At 40.0% G+C, this 18,938-nt stretch overlaps 1 protein-coding gene across 9 annotated transcripts in view; it reads right to left on the reverse strand.

Annotated features, from left to right (window-relative positions):
- The window catches only part of PPARG (peroxisome proliferator activated receptor gamma), a 122,102-nt gene that overhangs the window by 65,025 nt on the left and 38,139 nt on the right, over window positions 1–18,938 (reverse strand). The gene's annotated exons all lie outside the window — the stretch shown is intronic.

An 18,938-nucleotide genomic window follows, 5' to 3' on the forward strand; every position in this document is an offset into this window, starting at 1 on the left:
AAAAATGATACAGTGATCCAGATTCTCTAAAACTGAAGCATTAACAGACGGGAGACAGGGCCTGAGACAGCTTACATTTTATATATCAGGGTCTGTTTCTCAAAAACTTAATTATTAAGTTTATCCATCCATAGTATACACATCAGCTGATGTGTGAACGTTCGTTAACATTGGAAGGATAGATTCCATATCATCATGAAAAATGTGGAGTTCTCCCTGAGAGGAATAATGTATTACCAGAAAGAGAGAAAAAAAAAAAAAAAAGACTGACAGTGATAGGTTGGAGAGGAATTGTGGTCAGTTTTGTAATCAGGAAAAAGCTGGCTTCTTGCTCAAGGCCTTTGACCTTTTTGGCAAAGAGAAACGCTAGCTGTGCCAAATTTCAATGTGGGAGCAGGCCTCCTCCTATCACACAAGTGGCCTCATGGAATTGCAGTGACTTGTGGATTTAAAAAGATGCCCCCACATGGGGCAGAATATCAGGTGGTAATAAATCTCTGAATACGCTGATCCCAATAGTCCCCGAGCGGAATACACACGTATCTGGTTCATCTATATTGAGTAACTCGTCATCCTACAAGAGACCAGCAAAAGCTCCCTTGACAGTTGTGGGGCAATAGCCTGGTGGGAAGAAGACTTCACTGGGTCTCCGCAGCACAGAATCCAGCGGAGAGTTGGGCAATTCCATTGTGTGTAAACTTCTAAAAACCAGAACACCTTTATTAAGGTGACTGAGCTAAAGGAACTTTCCTGACAGTCTAAATGGCTGAGGGAATTACAGCTGTGTGTAGAACTAGTTCTTTTCTGTTTTCGGCTATTGTTGTTGTTCAGTCGCTAGGTCGTGTTTGACTCTCTGGGACCCCAGGGACTGCAGCACGCCAGGCTTCCCCATCCTTCACTATCTCCTGGAGCTTGCTCAAACTCATGTCCATGGAGTCGATGAAGCCATCCAATCATCTCATCCTCTGTCACCCCCTTCTCCTCCTGTCCTCAATCTTTTCCAGCATCAGGGTCTTTTCTCAATAAACGAGTTTCTTCTTCTTCTCAATGGGAAATTTTGCATAACGGCACAACATTTAAAAGTGTGATTAATCCAAGATTCTTGGTTGAACTTATGACAGATAAAAATAAGTCAAGAACACTTTCCTTTTTGCTAATAAAACTGAACAAAAATTTAAACCCCATTTGGCCTACAGATAGGGCTTCCCAGGTGGTACGAGGGGTAAAGAACTCACCTGCCAAAGTAGGAGATTAAGAGACTGGGTTCGATCCCTGGTTTGGGGAGATCCGCTGGAGGAGGGCATGGCAACCTACTGCAGCATTCTTGCCTAGAAAATCCCATGGACAGAGGAGCTGGCAGGTTTCAGCCCACAGAGTTGCGAAGAGTCAGACACAACTGAAGCAACTTAGTACCCACGCACTGCCTACAGACACTCAGTGTTCCAAAATGTGCCTGGGTCTGAAAGGCAAATTTGGGCTTTATTCCTGTCGTGTGTGTGTGTGTGTGTGTGTGTGTGTTCCTGGGTGTGTGTGTGTGTGTGTGTATGTGTGGTGTGTGTGTGTGTGTGGTGTGTGTGTGTGTGTGTGTGTGTGTGTGTGTGTGTGTGAAGTCACTCAGTCGTATCCGACTCTTTGCAACCCCATGGACTGTAGCACTCTGGGCTCGTTTGTTCACGGGATTCTCCAGGCAAGAATATTGAAGTGGGTTGCCATTCCCTTCTCCAGGAGACCTTCCCAACCCAGGGATCAAACCTGGGTCTCCTGCATTGCAGGCAGACTCCTGACCGTCTGAGCTGCCCAGGAAGCTCCTGATTCCTGTTAAGTGGCAGTACCTCACCCAGTTACCTATCATCACCTCAATTTTGCCTTTGGATTGCACAGTCTCTCCAATTTTTAAAAAATGAACTTAGTACAAGTTTACTAAAGTGTCCTTAAGATTATGATGGATTATAAGAAGGACAAAGTTGGCAGAAGGGTATCATTTTCGAGTGAGTTAAGCCCTTTGCGGGTCTAAGTCTCTATTAATAAGATGAGGAAATGGGGATCCCAAATGAGAAGTAAATTCTTCAGGTAAAACAGCTAGGGAGGGATGGAGCTGGAACTGGAATCTAATTCTCAGGCCAGTTTACCACCATTGGCCTTCACTGACTCCTACTCTTTGAAGTGACTGAATCATCACTTTTAATAAATCAGGCACAGCAGGGATAGAGTACCGGGTGAGTTAAGGGGGAAACATGTTAACTCTTTAAAGGAACATCAATAAGTACCTGTTCTCCACTTTTCCCTATCTGTGGACATGAAGGGAGTGTGGGGAGTTTCTCGGCACACTTCTTCCTGTCATTCCCACACTTCCTCAGTGATCCTGTAGCTCATTCATGCCCCGTAGTTCTATCTGAGGATCATCTTAGTTTTGTTTCTGAGGCCAACAGTATCACTTGGTTCTCTGGTCATCTCTTTTACTCTCTGGGCAATACACACATTCATTCTTTCCAAGGGTCATCAAAGGGACTGATTTCTGGATTCTTCACCTCCTGTCACTTCTATCCTCTCTTTTTTTCCTTCTCAAAAACCATTCAACTTGGCCTACCTCCTGTGTTGCTAGACACTGCAAGTCTCTAATAGTTCTGAAGACAGGCTTCAGCCATTCAAACACGGAATTATTTTTAACAGCGAATTACTCCACAGCCCCTGAATCTAACACCATCGACTCTTAGAGCACTGACCACAATCTGCCAACCCTTCTCCCCTAGACTATATTACATGAAAACAAAAAACTTGTCCTATTCACTGTCTTTCATTCACTTATTTATTCAACGAATGTTTCCTGGCAATATGTCACCACTGTATTGGCAGGCGTGGAGCTAGGTGCTGGCTTGATGAACAAGACGGATGTGCTCTCACCTTGTAGAATTTAAAAATAGTCAATAGACAAAAATGACGTTTTTTTTTGTTTTAAATGACGATTTTAATACAGCAGAGGTGGGTGCAACAAATGTTGCTTAAACTCTGGACAACATACCAAGCAACACAGAAAGCACCCAAGTCGCTAACAAAATACTTACAGAACACGGGTTGTTCAATCGTATTTGTCATGTTAGTGACTGTATTTTGTCCTATCACACTATAGCACTGGATCATGTAAAAAGACAACTTACATTAAAATGGACAAAAGCAAATGGAAACAAGAGTCCCTCTGCTGCTCACCTGAAACCACCGCAGCACTGTTAATTGGCTATGCCCCAATACAAAAGGTTTCTGGTGTCAGAAAAATAAATAAGTAAAAATTTTTAAAAAATGGACCCAATCTCATTTGTATCTAATTACACAGTTTACAGCTATCCACTCGTGTATCCCTCAGATGTGCATAAGATACTAAATGCCAGGTATTATTCTAAGGGATAAGAGATAACAATATTCATAAGCCAAGGTTCCCATCCTTGACGAGTTCACATTTAATTATATTTATCAAAATTATCCAAAGATACCTAAAAGAGTCATCTTTTAGCTTCCTTAACCTTGAAGGTCAATCAGCATGTGATGGTACCAGAAATAATGTATTTGCTTAAGTCGTTAGCATCAGTGGACACAGCATATGATTACTGACAAACTTGCTAAGTGTTTTGACATGCATGTGAATTTACTTACTGCCAAGGTCTTGAGATTCCCCAGTGTCTTACTCTTTATAATATCAAAATTTGAAGGATATTATAAGAAGATGCATAATGCCAGTGAATGGGGCTGTGATGTAGGCCTTGGAGCTCTAGACCACATCTGGGTGTTTTGTACGCCAACTGGTTATCAGCGCTTTGCTTCTGAAGAGTACTTTTATAGAGAATTCTATTGCCTTCCATCCTGTGGAGCATGTCCTTTGAAAGATTGCTATTGTTTGGTTGTTTAGTCATGTCTGACTCTTTGCCACCCCGTGGACTGTAGCCCGCCAGGCTCCTCTGTCCATGGGATTCTCAAGGCAAGAATACTGGAGTCCAGGTAGCCATTCCCTTCTCAGGGGATCTTCCCAATCCAGGGATGGAACCTGGGTCTCCTGCATTGGTAGGCGGACTCTTTACTGTTCAGGGTTGGGTGGCTATGAATGTGTATTAAATATTAATAAATATTTAACCTATTTATTAGGTTACATTTGGATCTCATTCCCTAGATTGAATTTGGATTTTAAACCTGCTTTGATTGCTTTCTTTTTCCTTTTCTGTAAAACAAGCCACATTAGTACAAGTTAGCATCGTGCGTGTAGAATCCTTTCTCCTGATAGCTCTCTACCTCTACCGGTGTCCAGTTATGCCTGACTCTTTGTGACCCCGCGGACTGGAGCCCTCTAGGCTCCTCTGTCCATGGGTTTCCCAGGCGAGAATCCTGGAGTGGGTTGCCATTTCCTTCTGCTAGAGCCCCACTGAAAAAGTTGCTTTGTTTCATGCTACAAGAGCTGTGACCACCTGCATTAGCTCCTAAAAGGTCAGGAGCTCCTTGAGGGAACAGTATCTAATAATTGTGAGCATCCCCCGGGTCCTCCGCAGCGTACATAGCTGGCATCAACGCGTGTTATTGATCGTTTCTGTTGGTGATGAGAGCCACGAGGAGATGGCTGTCTGACACATCTGTCTCGCACGGATCATTCATGGAGGAGAGGGACCTCGGGAAGTGACAACATCTTTAGCTTTCTTCTTCTTCCGACAAGACTGACATCTCCCCATGGTCCCCCAAGGAAGCCACACAGCTGCCAACAACCAGAAAGACGTCTGAAGCTCACTTCGCCTGCCCAGGACTGCTGCCTTTTCCTAGTGCAACTAAAGTCAGCTCAGAACCCCACCTTCCAGGGTCAGGGGTGCATCAATTCAGTTTCTCCATGGTCTCGGGGAACACAGCATGGGAAAAATGATGTTTCAGTGGGACACAGGTCTTTTAGCAGAACATACAACCCCGTATCCTAACGGGTAGATTCCGTGGCCACCATCCCAGCAAGTCCAGGATTCCCATGGGAAGAGAGAAAGGAAGGCCACCACTGAACATACCTGGGTCCTTTCTTTTTCTTGAAAGAAAGGAGGGTAAGATCCATTCTTCTTTAAGCTAAAACTATAACTTGGTTCAGAATTTCAAAAGTTATTGGGTTGGCCAAAAAGGTCATTCAGATTTTTACACACACGAAAAATTCAAAAGAATTTTTTTGGCCAACCCAATGACACGTTTTCTATGCTGACATTGTCGTTCAGTCGCTAAGTCAAGTCTGACTCTTTGTGACCCCATGGACGGCAGCGCGCCAGGCTCCTCTGTTCTCCACTATCTCCCGGGGTTTGCTCACATTCAGGTCCATTGAGTCGGCCACGCTATTTCACCATCTCATCCTCTGCCACCCTCTTCTCCTTTTGCCTTCAAACTTTGCCAGCTGCAGGGTCTCTTCCAATTAGTTGGCCCTTCGTGGATCACAGCCTTCTCATGGTGAAGGGACCTGTGTAACTCAATGAAGCTACGAGCCATGCCATGCAGGGCCACCCAGGACGGACATGTCACATTGAAGAGTTCTGACAAAATGTGGTCCACTGGAGAAGGAAATGGCAACCCACTCCAGTATTCTCACGTGGAGAACCCCATGGACAGTATATGTTTTCTATACAGGATTATCATTTTAGGCTAATAAGCCATTTTGATGAATGAACATGAATCTGAGCAAACTCCAGGAGACAGTGAAGGACAGGGAAGCCTGGTGTGCTGCGGACCATGGGGTTGTGAAGAGTCTGACACAACTTAGCGACGGAACAACAACAACAACCATTCTGAATGAAAGAAAATTAACTCGATGAAAAGAGGTTAGCTTATAGCCAATAGCTCCAGAAGATGTGTATCTGGTATGTTAAAAGGTTTTCTTGACCCTGAAGTGATGTGATCTATGGAGTCACAGATAGAAACTGCAGCCAGAAAGCCTAGGTTTTCAGTTGTTATATGGCTTCAGACTTGTGTTAACTCTTTGGGTTCACATTTCTCATCTCCGGAGTGAGAAGAACTTTCTGCAAAACCCTTTAAGTCCTTTTGGCTTCTAATGTGGAGATACCTAACAGTCGGCCTGCAATTTGTTTATTTAAAGGGTAATGGAAACTCTGTATATTGCATTCTTATTCATGTTCTAGTCCTGAGTTACTACCTCCTTCTCATAACTGGTGGCTAATTAGGTACACCATGAAAGGCACTTTCATCTGGAAACTTCCTTCTTCCCGCACCGCCCCCCCTTCAAAAGTTAACTTGCCTGTTATACCTGAAAAAAACAAAAACAAAACAAAACTCTAACCTGTCTAACCACTTTCGAGGGATCAACTAAACGCGTTTCCAGTCATTATACCGTTGAACCAAAGACATACCACCTAAACTATGTTAACTTGTGTTTGCAATGTAATATTTGAAATTCTCCAGCAATTTGGCTTCTAGCCATAATAAAATAACTACAGGTGATATCATCAACTGACCCATATTTAAGTTGTGGGAAATCCCAAACTTCTAAAACATGTATCTTCTTCATTGTTCAGATTTTATCAATTAATTTTTCAAGATCAGCTATCTGGAGATTCCTAAGGTAACGTATCCCATCACTGGTGAACCATATGAAAACCCCGCAATCCTAATGGAAGTTCAGCGCCACAGAACTATAGGCAAGTTTAGTTTACGTAAAATAAGCCATTTACCAGTTTTGTGACTGCCCCAAAGGAAATACGACGACTTTGGAGATCACAGACTCCTATAACTTGATACCACAGAGATTAACACATTCAAACTCTTAATTTTTCATAAGGAAAATGAGTTACAGAGAAAGCAAATGATTTGCCCAAGGTATGACTCCGATAATCAGCAGCAGACTTTGAGCTAGAAATCAGGTTTCTTCATTCCCAGTCTGTGCTCCGTCTCATTAAAATGATGCAATAAAACGTTCAAGTAAATTGTTCCAATCAATTATTCTTAATGCCAACAATTATGTTAGAAGCCTATCAGCACAAAAGCTTCAGCGCCATGCGAGTCACTTAATGTGTATATGACTCACTGTGGGAATGCCACAGTGGACCACAGAGTTTAGTGTCAGGGTTTTTTAAAAAGGAACTACTCAATAACAGCTTGGTAATTAAAAATTGGTGATATCTGATCAATCAGTTCAGGAACCCATTCTGCTGACAAATGTCCTTTTGCCTCATGCTCAGATTCTTCATGAGTCATCCTAACAGCCTGGGGTTCTTCTGGTACAAACAGTTGTACTTTCTATTGACACAGTTCCTCTAATGAAAAGAATAAAATTACTATGTGAAAATTTCCACTGTGAGGTATTCATACTTTCAAGTTTTAAAAAGCACCTTAAGAGTTGCACTGTGCGTTTATCTATTTTGAAATTCACAATGATGCTATGAAGTCCTTCAAAGCAAAACAAGAAAGTAAAAAGCAGCTCTTGAAAAGAGCTTTTGCATGTGGAACCTGGCAATGGATTTTGGCTACAAAATTAATCTTTATTTTTCTGTCAGCTCTCTAATTGCTACCATAAATAAAATGGGTCTACTATTGCTAAGCGAACCTTTAAAATTCATACTTGTTTTTGAAGATCTAACTACTTAACAATTTCATACTCTACTTATATACACCATGTCTTTGTGAAACATACTTACATTCAAAAAACATAAATTTAAGAGCAACAGAGGTTTCAACTGATGACTGTTCTCATTATTTTATTAATCAAGTTGTCACGTGTAAGGTTTAAATTGTTGATGATAAGATTTCAAAATATTATAATTTTGAAAGCCCACTCTGTTCCAGGCACTGATTTATTTAGATCATCTTTAATTCTCACAACCACTCTTTTAGATGAGAAAACAGAATTGGAGAGATAAAGTGACATGCCCCAAGTAAAAACGCTTGTAAAGTGACAGAATTTGAATTCAAACATGGGTCTGTTTGACTCTTTACACCATGTTGACTAAAGACAAATAGTCACAACTTTACAGACAAAACCCACTACCAGATGTTTTTGAAAGATACTAAATTGTTTTCCAGTCTTTTCACTTTCCTTCCTCAATGGAAACATTTTTATTTTCCTTAAAGGACAGAAAACATGTTGCTTTTCTATATAAAAGTGTTTGGTTTTTTTTTAATTAACATTTTATATTTACAGAACCAATCCATTTCCATTGTTGAAAATTCAAAATACAGACTGGTAAAAATAAAATCATTATATTTCTACTACTTAGAGATTATTAATGTTGAACTCTTAGTGTTTCTCTAACTGGATCTTTTTCTGGGGATATGTATAATCATAGATACAATAATAAATGTACATACCTGTACCTATACACATAGTATTTATGTTTTTTAATAAAAATGAGATACGGTACTTACTGGTGGTAAGTCTGCTTTTCATTTATTTATAAGTTGTTTTACTTTATTATTTTTTATTTTTAACTTCATATTTGTATTGGGGGATAGCCAACTAACAATGTTGTTGATAGTTTCAGGTGAGCAGTGGAGGGACTTGGCCATACATGTACAAGTATCCACTCTCCTCCAAATTCCCCTTGCATCCAGGTAACCTGCTTTTTAAAGTCCGTAATCCCCATCTTTCCATGTTACTAAATTTTCATTTCAAACAATACCCAGTTCATATTTAAATTTTCCCAGTTGACCCCAAATGTTCTTTATAACTGGTTTATTCCTAGCCTGAATCTAACCCAGGATGTAACTATCCATTTGGTTGTATGTCTCTTCTAAAATCTGGGGTAGTCACCTTCCCCCACTGCTAACTTGCCTTAATTTTAAGGCCACTGACTAATTGAAAAGATTAGCCCAATTTATCACATGGTATGCCTGCCGTCTGGATTTGTCTGGCTGTTTTCTTCTGGGATTGTTTATCTTGCTTCTCTATCCCCACGTTTCCCAGAAGTTGGATGTTATATCTAAGGGTGTGTGGATTCAGGTGAAACTTTTTTTGTAATGTAATATAGGTCATATTCTATGTTTCCTAGTTCATCACATCAGAGAGATGGTATATGACAGACCATTAGTGACCCTAAGATCAATTACTAATTTAGAATGATGATAACACTGTAGGGTTCCTTTGTCTTCTTGCAACTAGAAAGTAACATGTGTGCTGCTAACTATGGAATTATAAGTATATTCAGTTTCACCAACGATTCACCCAAAAGTCACAACACACTTAATAATCCTTGAGTGAATCAACGCTTTGAGTTTATGAAGTTTGATTTCATCCCTCCTTCTACATTTATTAGCTGGCATTTTTATATAAGGTAGAGCTTTTGTTGAGAATTAAAGCAATGTGGATACCCCTGAAATATAGTTTTCTATTGCAAAGGAAGAGTAAATACTTAATTTTTTCTCTTACTAAAAAAAGTAGATATCTTGAGTATCGAAATCTCTTGGTTAGGCATGCTGTTCTGAATGTTCACTGAATGCTCTTCTGTTCTTGAATAGTTTTCACTTTAGTCTCATATCATAAAATACAGACATATGTTTAAGTTTCTATTTTTTCAACTGTTTTTTCACTTTTCTGTTATCTTTGGTTCTAGGACAACGACAACCAAAACATCCATCCTCTGGTTCTTTAGAGCTCTAGTTCTTTTTCCTTTTATTAAACATACAAACCACTTGTCAACTCTAATAATATAACGAAGGCTTCAGTTTCACCTAACAATTTCCACTACTAGGATTTTCAGTTTTTCGCAAGTGGTTATTCCTAAATTACAGGGAATACATACAATACAAACTGAACTGGTTCCTCCAAAGTTATGTTGTATGTCAGCATAGCTTTGGGAAGAGAGTTGAAGATTCCTGACAGGTTTGTGGACTTATTAAACCACATTCCAACCACTGAGTTTGTTTTTTGCACTCCAGGGATGCTTTTCTTCAGATACACTAAGCACTAGAAAGTAAGACGCTGTGTTTTCACATTTACAAACATGAGATCCATTTTAATAAACTCTTTATTTTAAACATTCAGAAACACCTTACTGAACATGAAGGGAAGGAGAGGAAAACTAAAATATGAAGAGAGACAAAAAAAAACAAACAACAATGCTTTCAATTATAAAATAAGTATGCCCTCCCTCCATAAAAATAAAATCCAGTATTAAGTCAGTCTTCCTACTAATTATGTTTTTATTTATCTATTGCATACACTCAGATGAAGAGCTCAAAATGCCTAAAGTCATTCTGGGCAAGTTGACAAGTATCCTACACAGTGAAATGAGAAGTGGGAAGAAGGCCAGATTGCCTAATTGCTACTTGGGAATCTGAGGAGGTGGACAAGCCAAGATCTCTACAGGGATCCAAAGAGTACAGCTTCTTCCTTAGGCAGCAGGAGAAAACAATGGGCCGGAGCCTCCTTCTGTGTAATTTTATAGGATGGTTCCATTGTTTCTTTCATGTAGTGCCTGAAGGGGAAAGTGTATTGCTATCTACGGGAGAGCTTCCATTAGAGAGTTATTACAGAGGGTGCGAACGTAGCCCCTGGGAGATTAACGAATGATGCCACATTGAGTCTCCTGCGGAGCTCTCAGATAAATGCTTTGGGAACTGTGCACCAAAAGACCTCTGCTCTGAGGTCAGGAAGTTTTAGTGACCAAGCATTAATGAGACAAGCAGTATGGCAAGCTGATTAAAGGAGCTTTGAAAAGAGCGTTTGGGAGAGGGAATAAATAGGGGGTTGAGAAAGGGTATGGATATACAGATAATGGAAATGTGAGATTGGCACTTAGGCAGAAGTCTTAAAGAACACTTAACCTAACTCCTCTCCACTCACGGCTGGGGAAACCAAGGTACTAACGGGTTAAGCGACTTGCCCACAGCCGTGCCCTAGATAACATGGAGCTAGTGACAAAATCAAAGCTAGCATCCATGACATCTTTTTAAAAATGATACAAATAAACTCATTTACAAAACAGAAAATGGACTCACAGACAAACTTATGGTTGGGGGGGAGAGGAAGGATGGCAGAAAGGGATAGTTAGAGAACTGGGGATCGACATGTACACACTGCTCTATTTAAAATGGATAACCAAATAAATAAATAAATAAAATGGATAACCAACATGGCCCTGATGCATAGCACAGGGAACTCTGCTCAATGTTATGTGACAGCCTGGATAGGAAGGGGGTTTGGGGGAGAATGAATACATGCTATACGTACGGCTGAGTGGCTGAGTCCCTTCGCTTTTCACCTGAAACTACCATAACACTGTTAACCAGCTCTACCCCAATACAAAATAAAAAGCTTAAAGTTACAAAAACTAAAATAAAATGGATAACCAAAATGGATAACCAACGAGGTCCTACTGTATAGAACAGGGAACTCTGTCCAATGGTATATGACAGCCTGGATAGGAAGGGGGCTTTGGGGGAGAATGAATACATGGACATGTACGGCTAATTTCCTTTGCTATACACCTGAAGTTACCACACCTTTATTAAGTGGCTGTACTCCAATGTAAAATAAAAAGTTGAAAAAAAAATAATTCTTAGCTTTTTAGTCCCAGTTTAGATGCCACCTCTCCATGAGGCATTTTTGGACCATTCTGGTCTCCTTAGAATCCTTCCCTCTCCCATAAACAAAGGCAAAAACCCCTCATATAGTAGTTATTGATGTTCTCTCTCATGTTGCTTTATTTTATTTTATCTTGGTCTAATCTGAGAGCAAAGGAGATGCTCAAAGAACAAGTGAATGGAAAGAAAAAGTTAAGAGGCAGAAGAGTGTAACTGAAAAGAAGCCTAAGACCAGGGTTCAACCTTGAGTTCTGCTACTAACTCCATTCACGAACAAGCCACAGTGGCTCTGGTCTGAATTCCCCATTTGTAAAGTGGAGACAGGGAGAGGAGAGGAGATTAGAAGGCATCTAACATTTAACTCTTCCAATCAGTGTACTTTAAGGATTAAGATCTCATCTGTTATAAACTCCTGTCCCTAATCAGAATCACGGTAACCTATTATTAACAGGTTAATAGTATTACTACTATCATCTGCCCACACTCCCACCCACTCACCACCCTATTGTTCACTATTTCCTAACACATACCTGAAGTTCTATTCAAAAGGATGTATCTACCCATTCTGATGTACCTGTGGTATACAGTCGGTGTTCAATACATGTTGAATGGATTCATTAACATGTGAATCAATGTGTACACTCCTATTTTCTATCATCTGCCAGGACTTGTTTCTGGCTTCCTGATCTTATTTCTGCTATAACACTTAATGATATGTTTTTCTTGATGGAAGCAAAGTAAATGCTGCTTGAAGGTCAGTTCATTAGTTCTTACCCTTAATAATAAACTGTACACAGAGTCAATACCACATAGTTTGTTGCCTGTTGCTAAGTCATGTCTGACTCTTTGCGACCCCATGGACTGTGGTATGACAGGCTTCCCCGCCCTTCACCATCTCCCAGAGTTTGCTCAAACTCATGTCCATCGAGTCAGTGATGCCATCCAACCATCTTGTCCTCTGTCATCCCCTTCTCCTGCCTTCAACCTTTCAGGGTCCTCAAGACCCCATTTTCCTGACAGCCAGTCCCTCCCACCAGGAAGTTTGCACAAGCCTCTTATCCTGATCCATCAGAGGGCAGACAGAAGAAGCAAGAACTACAATCCCACAGTCTACAGAACGAAAGCCACAATCACAGAAAGCTAACCAAAATGATCACATGGATCACAACCTTGTGTAACTCATTGAAGCTATGAGACACGGTGGGCAGAGCCACCCGAGACAGAAGGGTCCTGGTGGAGAGTTCTAACAAAACAGGGTCCATGGAGAAGGGAATGGCAAACCACTCCAGCGTTCTCGCCTCAAGAACCACGTAATTTACCCCGAGTTGTTTCACACGTTTGTGTTATTACTTCGGGTATACTGTTAAGTCCTTTGAAAACATGAGAAGGTATGTTTTACTTCATTTATTCTTCTTAATATAGCATTAGAGATTCAAGACTTGATTGACTATTAAATCTAAACAGATAGTACACTATCTTTTCAAAGGCCTTCAGGAAAGTTCTCTACCCCCAAAGGACTCAGCCCCTTGTTACACTTTCAGAAGAGGTTCTAAGAAAGATGGTTATCACTCTTTGAATACTACCCCTCTACAAACCTAAAGACCATTCTACAAAAACACCACTCCTCTTTCCTTACTTTCTTTTCCCACTTGACGAATTAGTTTCTCATAATTAGTTCTTTAGACCTGATTCTGTTTTGGAGGACTTAAAAGTTCTAGTATAAGAAATTTCTCAAGTGGTACACAGAAAAAGTCTTGGACTATGAAAGAACCCAGAGTTCTAATGAAGCATCTGCCACTGACCAACGTCTTTGGGCAGATTACTGAGCATTTCTGGGCTCCAGTTTCCCCATGTGTAAAAAAGGAAGTAATATTTGCCTTGCCTTATAGGGATATTATTATGATTAAACATGTTTCTGTATACATTAAAAAAAATCTTTACATGTTTTAAAGCTCTACACAAACATAAGATATTATTTTCCCATTGTTACCAGAACACTAAAAGCATTTTCCATAAAGATATAATTTAAGACTTTCATTGAATAAACAGTTAAAAATATATATGTGTAAGGAAGCTGAAAGGAACTATGCTATAGTGTTATTTCACCATTAGTTATTTCATGGTGACAGGATTATGAGTGCTTAGCTTTTGCTTTATATTTTTCTGCATCTTTTTTTAATAGTAGCTATTACTCCTAGAATTTAAAAAGGCTACTTTAAGTCAAATAATGACACTGTGCAACAACTGAGTATTTAAAAAAATAGCTATCGAATCCTGAGGACTCTTTAAAAGAGAATATCAAAAGCAAGCCTTTGATAACTGATACAATTAAATTTCTAAGTAGATCACTAAGGTAAATGGCAGCGGTATTTAGCTAAGCTTTTCGAAGAAGATGAAAGTTATCAGGAACAACGTGTTTCCATTTTTCTAAAGAACTATTATCTTCCTTTTTTTTTCTCTGAAGTGTTTCTACTAGATACCAGCATCACTACTCCTCAGGGTATCAAGAGGTGAGACACTCAACTTGGAAAACCTCAGACAGGAAACCTAATGTCGGTGTTACATAAAAGATACCACAAGCTCCTGACCTGTTTCTGGTCCTCTGCCTCTCCATGCTCCCTGAGAGCAATCAGCGTTAATCTGGGGGACCCTGTGACATTCGGAATGTGTCACAAATCAATTTCTAGCTCAGCTTTCATCTTCTTTAGTGAGAATTCTGATCAGCAGCCTTTCGGTTCTAGCACTGCCTCAACCTGAAGATCACTGTTCCTTTAATTGGTTCTCATCATTCAGTAAGATTCAATCATTCAGTCAGTTCATCATTCAGGCCTGAGTAAGATGACCATACACTTTATTGCCCAAAGTCTGGCACTTTGAAGAGTGCAACAGAGAAACATGCATAAACAGACTGTCACAGGCCACTAGAGCATGTAATCACTTTAAAATCAAGCAAAGTAAGGAAACTTAAAAGAAAGAAGTCCCACGATGTCTTTGGTCCTGACAACTAGAAACCAGGTCAATGCCGCCATAGTTTTTTTCATACTGTCCTCCACTTCCAATGGTTGTTAGCTCTTAAATATAAGAATATAAGAATTATATTCACACTGCTATTGGAAATCTATAATTAAACGTGAAAGTAAATTTTCTTTCTCTTTTCTTCTTTTTCATTTTAAAGGTTCACACAGGGCAGCTGTTTTGCAAAGGAGGGTGGGGATTGCAAAGGTTTTGCCCCAGGCTGTCTTGCATTAAGAATTGTTGCATTTGGCCACTTTTCAAGGAACCAGATGTGAAGTAAGTAATGCCCATTTGGATTACAAATCTCATTTTAATATCTTTCAACATAAATAACAATAGCAACAGTCCATATATTTATTTCAAGGCTTCCAAGAGGAGGACAGACATTACCCACACAGGAACCACACTGTAGAAAAGCTACAGGAAACAATGATCCTATTAAAAACAGTTTTTACATGTTCAAAAAAGTTAATTTCAGTGGAGACAACAAAATAAAGTTTGGTTTGATGGCTACAATTAACCAAAGCATCAAAAGTGGCAAAGGACTAGACTAACTCAATTCAGTAAATTCTATACACTTGGAAAGTCTTAATCACAAGACTTAGATATCGAAATTACTGTATTTTGGGGTTATTACTAACTTTGCCAAGGTTTCATAAACATAACCAAAGGCAACACAGGCTTGGAGGGTACCAGTTCTAACATATTCTTTGGAGAATAAACAAAGTTTTAATATAGATTAAAAAAAAAATCTCAGTATCAAGTTTCTAACAACACTTTATTATATCAATCTGAAACTACAAGTGAATGGATTAAGCTAGCCTGAAAGAAAATTAACAATAATTTCTATTACTCTCAATTTTGAGTATGAGGGGCCCATTAATCTAATGGACTTTGTCTGAGGACAGTTCGTTTACATCCACAGTCATAAACAAGACTAAGACTTGGGAATATTCAAAATAAAGCAAAAAAAAAAAATTTCAGAAATACACTTAGAGCAAACAAAGATGTTAAGCTGTACAGAGCTATAAGACAGGACCAGAGAGATGAAAAGAGATCAAGTGAACAGCTGAAGTAAACGCTGAGGCATGAAGGATCCATTGGAGGAATTCAGAATATGGTGATTTTCATCACAAGGGATGACAAATCTGTAAGGCTTGTGTGTCTCTGAAAGTGCACAAAGCATTTTTCCATATATTACTTTTTTAATCATGACAGGTAGCAATTATTACCATTTTATTGAAAGCTGAGGAAGCTACGTGACACGGCCAAGATCAGCTGACCAAGAAGTAAGACCTCAATTTAAAAAATTTAACCCAAATCAATAAACATCTGTTGAACGAACCCCATCAGAAAACCTTGCCATTTATAAGACACTGTGGGAAATACAGAGAAGTGTCAGCCTGCCCTTAAGGAATTCACATCTTGTTGGAGAAACAAGCTGCAAACAGGTGAAAAGTTAAGTAATGATTCATGATGTAAATAAGAGTTCCAGCCAATGACAGAGGAGGTGTCACAAGTCAGCACCTGGGGAATTGCCAAACACATGGAAAAATGACTCAGTTTCACAGGGACTTAGACGAGTGTATCAAGATGGGAAGGGTTCATGGAAGAAATGGGATTCCAGCTACGGCTTACACATGAGCAAGATGCAGATAAGACCAGAGTGTGGTCTCCTGAAAAAGAGGGACCAGGTCTCTACAGCCTACAAAGCTATGGGTATAGCTATTCCCAGCTGTGTCACAGAACCTCAATTATGTATGAATAAAGACTATTGTTGTCTGACCCACTGATGAACAGGTTAACAAGGCATGAATGAACACCTGGAGAGGAAGTAAGAAGCATTCTAGACAAGGGGAAAGAGCAAGAATATGTCTGGAGGATGGTGAGCCCAGATGTTATTGTGCTTTATAGGAGTCTTCTTGTTATTGTCACTATTCGGTCCCTAAGTCGTGTCCAACTCTTTGTGACCCCATGAACTGCAGCCCGCCAGGCTCCTCTGTCCATGGGATTTCCCAGGCAAGAATACTGGAGTGGGTTGCTCTTTCCTTCTCCAGGGGATCTTCCCGACCCAGGGATCTAACCTGCATCTCTGCGCTGGCAGGCAGATTCTTTACCACTGAGCCTCCTGGGAAGCCCTTACAGGAATCGAGGAAAGGGCATATCCAAGGCAACATAGTTAAGAGGATGGGGCATGAGCTAAAATACAGGTCTCCTGAAATCCTGGTAGGAGTAGAGATGTAAATGGAAAGAACACTCACTTTAAAATGAACTAAATTTGAAGTAGAATTCTGGCATCACCACCTACCAGGGTGTAACTCTGGGAAAAGGACTTAACCTCTTTGAGTCTCAGTGGCCTCACGTGTAAAACAATTGCTGTTTTACAGTTTCTTCGTTTTACAAAGTCTTGTATGTAAGCCTTCTACACACAAATGAGTCCAGTTCTGAGAGCATGTTCAGAAGTCCAGTTTGTTTTCAAGTCCAACGAAGATGGCCTAGGTACCCAACTAACACAATCAACTATACAGGACTGCACTATAGTAGGTTTATCACACTTTTCACACAAACAATACACACACACACACACACACACACACACACACAGATGACACTTTAAATCTTATAGTACAGTACCTTGAAAAGTACAGAAGTACAGAGCAACAGCTGGCCTCCAGGGGCCGGCATCGAGTGGACAGACAAGAAGAGTTACTGACTGGAGGAGGGGAGGAGCGGGAGCCGGTGGAGCCGAGGGTGGTCAGCAACAGGGGACGGAGGGCAACGCCACTCACGCCGCAGGTGACGGAACGCACGTTCGCATCTTTGAAAGTCTGCAGTTTGAAGGTTGGTGTGCAGGGGATTTACTGTAATGTGTGCAAAACAGAACCGCTTGGCACAGAGTAAGCATAGATGTTAGTTTCCTTCCTAGACCACACTTGGAAGGGTATTGTACTTCATTTTATGAGATTCACTTTGGTATTATTGCCATTGGAAAGATCCCCTGTGCAGTTGCCTCATGACTTACTTGCTCAAACCTGATACAGATGTTAACTTTTCACATTGCTCTTTATTGCCTGCATACGTATATCTGTAATGTCACTAGAATAATTCTGAAAGAGCTGCCTTATACAAGGGGTTAGTAATCAAGGAGTACACATTTTGATGAAATTAACAACACTGAGAAATGTACTGACATTCTTGGTTTTACTAGGTTAGGATTATATAAAAATCCACATATAAATAAAAATAAATGCAATATAATGTTCATCAGCTTTCAAAAGCTCTTGATGTACTGAAAGCTGTTCCCACACCTTTAGAAAAAAATGTACAAACACTAAGGGGAAAAAGGCAGTTAAAAAGTGATTTGTTTTTAAAAGTGGCTTCTAAAGCATTTCCTGAGATAATCGTCAACATTTTCTATATCTTCAGTAAAATGTTATCTGCTATTCAAAATGAAACTAAGACATGAAGAGCTCTTGAATCATTATAATTATCTAAATTCAATTTAAATTTTACTTCACCCCACAATAATTACCAAGACAGAAACTTGGCTTAATGTGTTTTAGAAGGATTTTACATAACCAGAAATGACGAGGGCTTTCTGGTTGATTCGAGAGACTCAATTTACTGAGAACACCATACATCCCAGTTCATCAACATTTCACAAGACTACCTTCTGGAAAAAGAAATGGAAAAATGTTTGAGTTGACAAATCAGTGGCGTACAACTATCTCAGCATGTCAGGTAGGTAGATATTTTGTGGAACTAGCCATTCGGCTTTTCCATCACAGAGCAGACCTCTAGGTCCTGGTCCTTCTTCCATGGTTTCTCTTCTTCCTGGCTCCTGAGAAACCAGTGATCCTACTAAGAAAGTTGGTTCTTCCTCAAGGCTCTTCCCTCTTCCATTTCTATATACTCTCCCCTCAGCAATCTCATCACAGAAGACTTCAAAGGTCAAGGATATACTGAGATTATTAAATCTCTATCTCCATCCTCATCATCTCTTTTGTGCCTCAGACCTCTATACAAGCATCTCCTTGATATGTCCATTGCTATAGGCTCCTCAAAACTCAACAGGTCCAAGAGTACATCTATCATCTTTTTCCTAGAACTGGTCTCATTTAGTGAGCCTGACTTAGTAAATGGTTCCTACCAATATACTAGCTGATCATACCCGCTCCCCCAAAAAAAGTCATAAATGACTATTCTTACACTTACATGCAATCAATCACCACCTCCTTTTGATTCTATCTGTTAAATTCATTCGGTCACTTCTCTCAACCTTCTCCACTATCAACCCCGATACAAATTACTCGCCTATCTTACACATCTTTCTGATCATTTCCCACCTGCTTTCCCTAAGTCAGCTCTAATCACCTCTCCAGACAGTTCTGCAA

The sequence above is a fragment of the Muntiacus reevesi genome, chromosome 4, assembly GCF_963930625.1.
Source record: "Muntiacus reevesi chromosome 4, mMunRee1.1, whole genome shotgun sequence".
Lineage (NCBI taxonomy): Eukaryota > Metazoa > Chordata > Mammalia > Artiodactyla > Cervidae > Muntiacus > Muntiacus reevesi.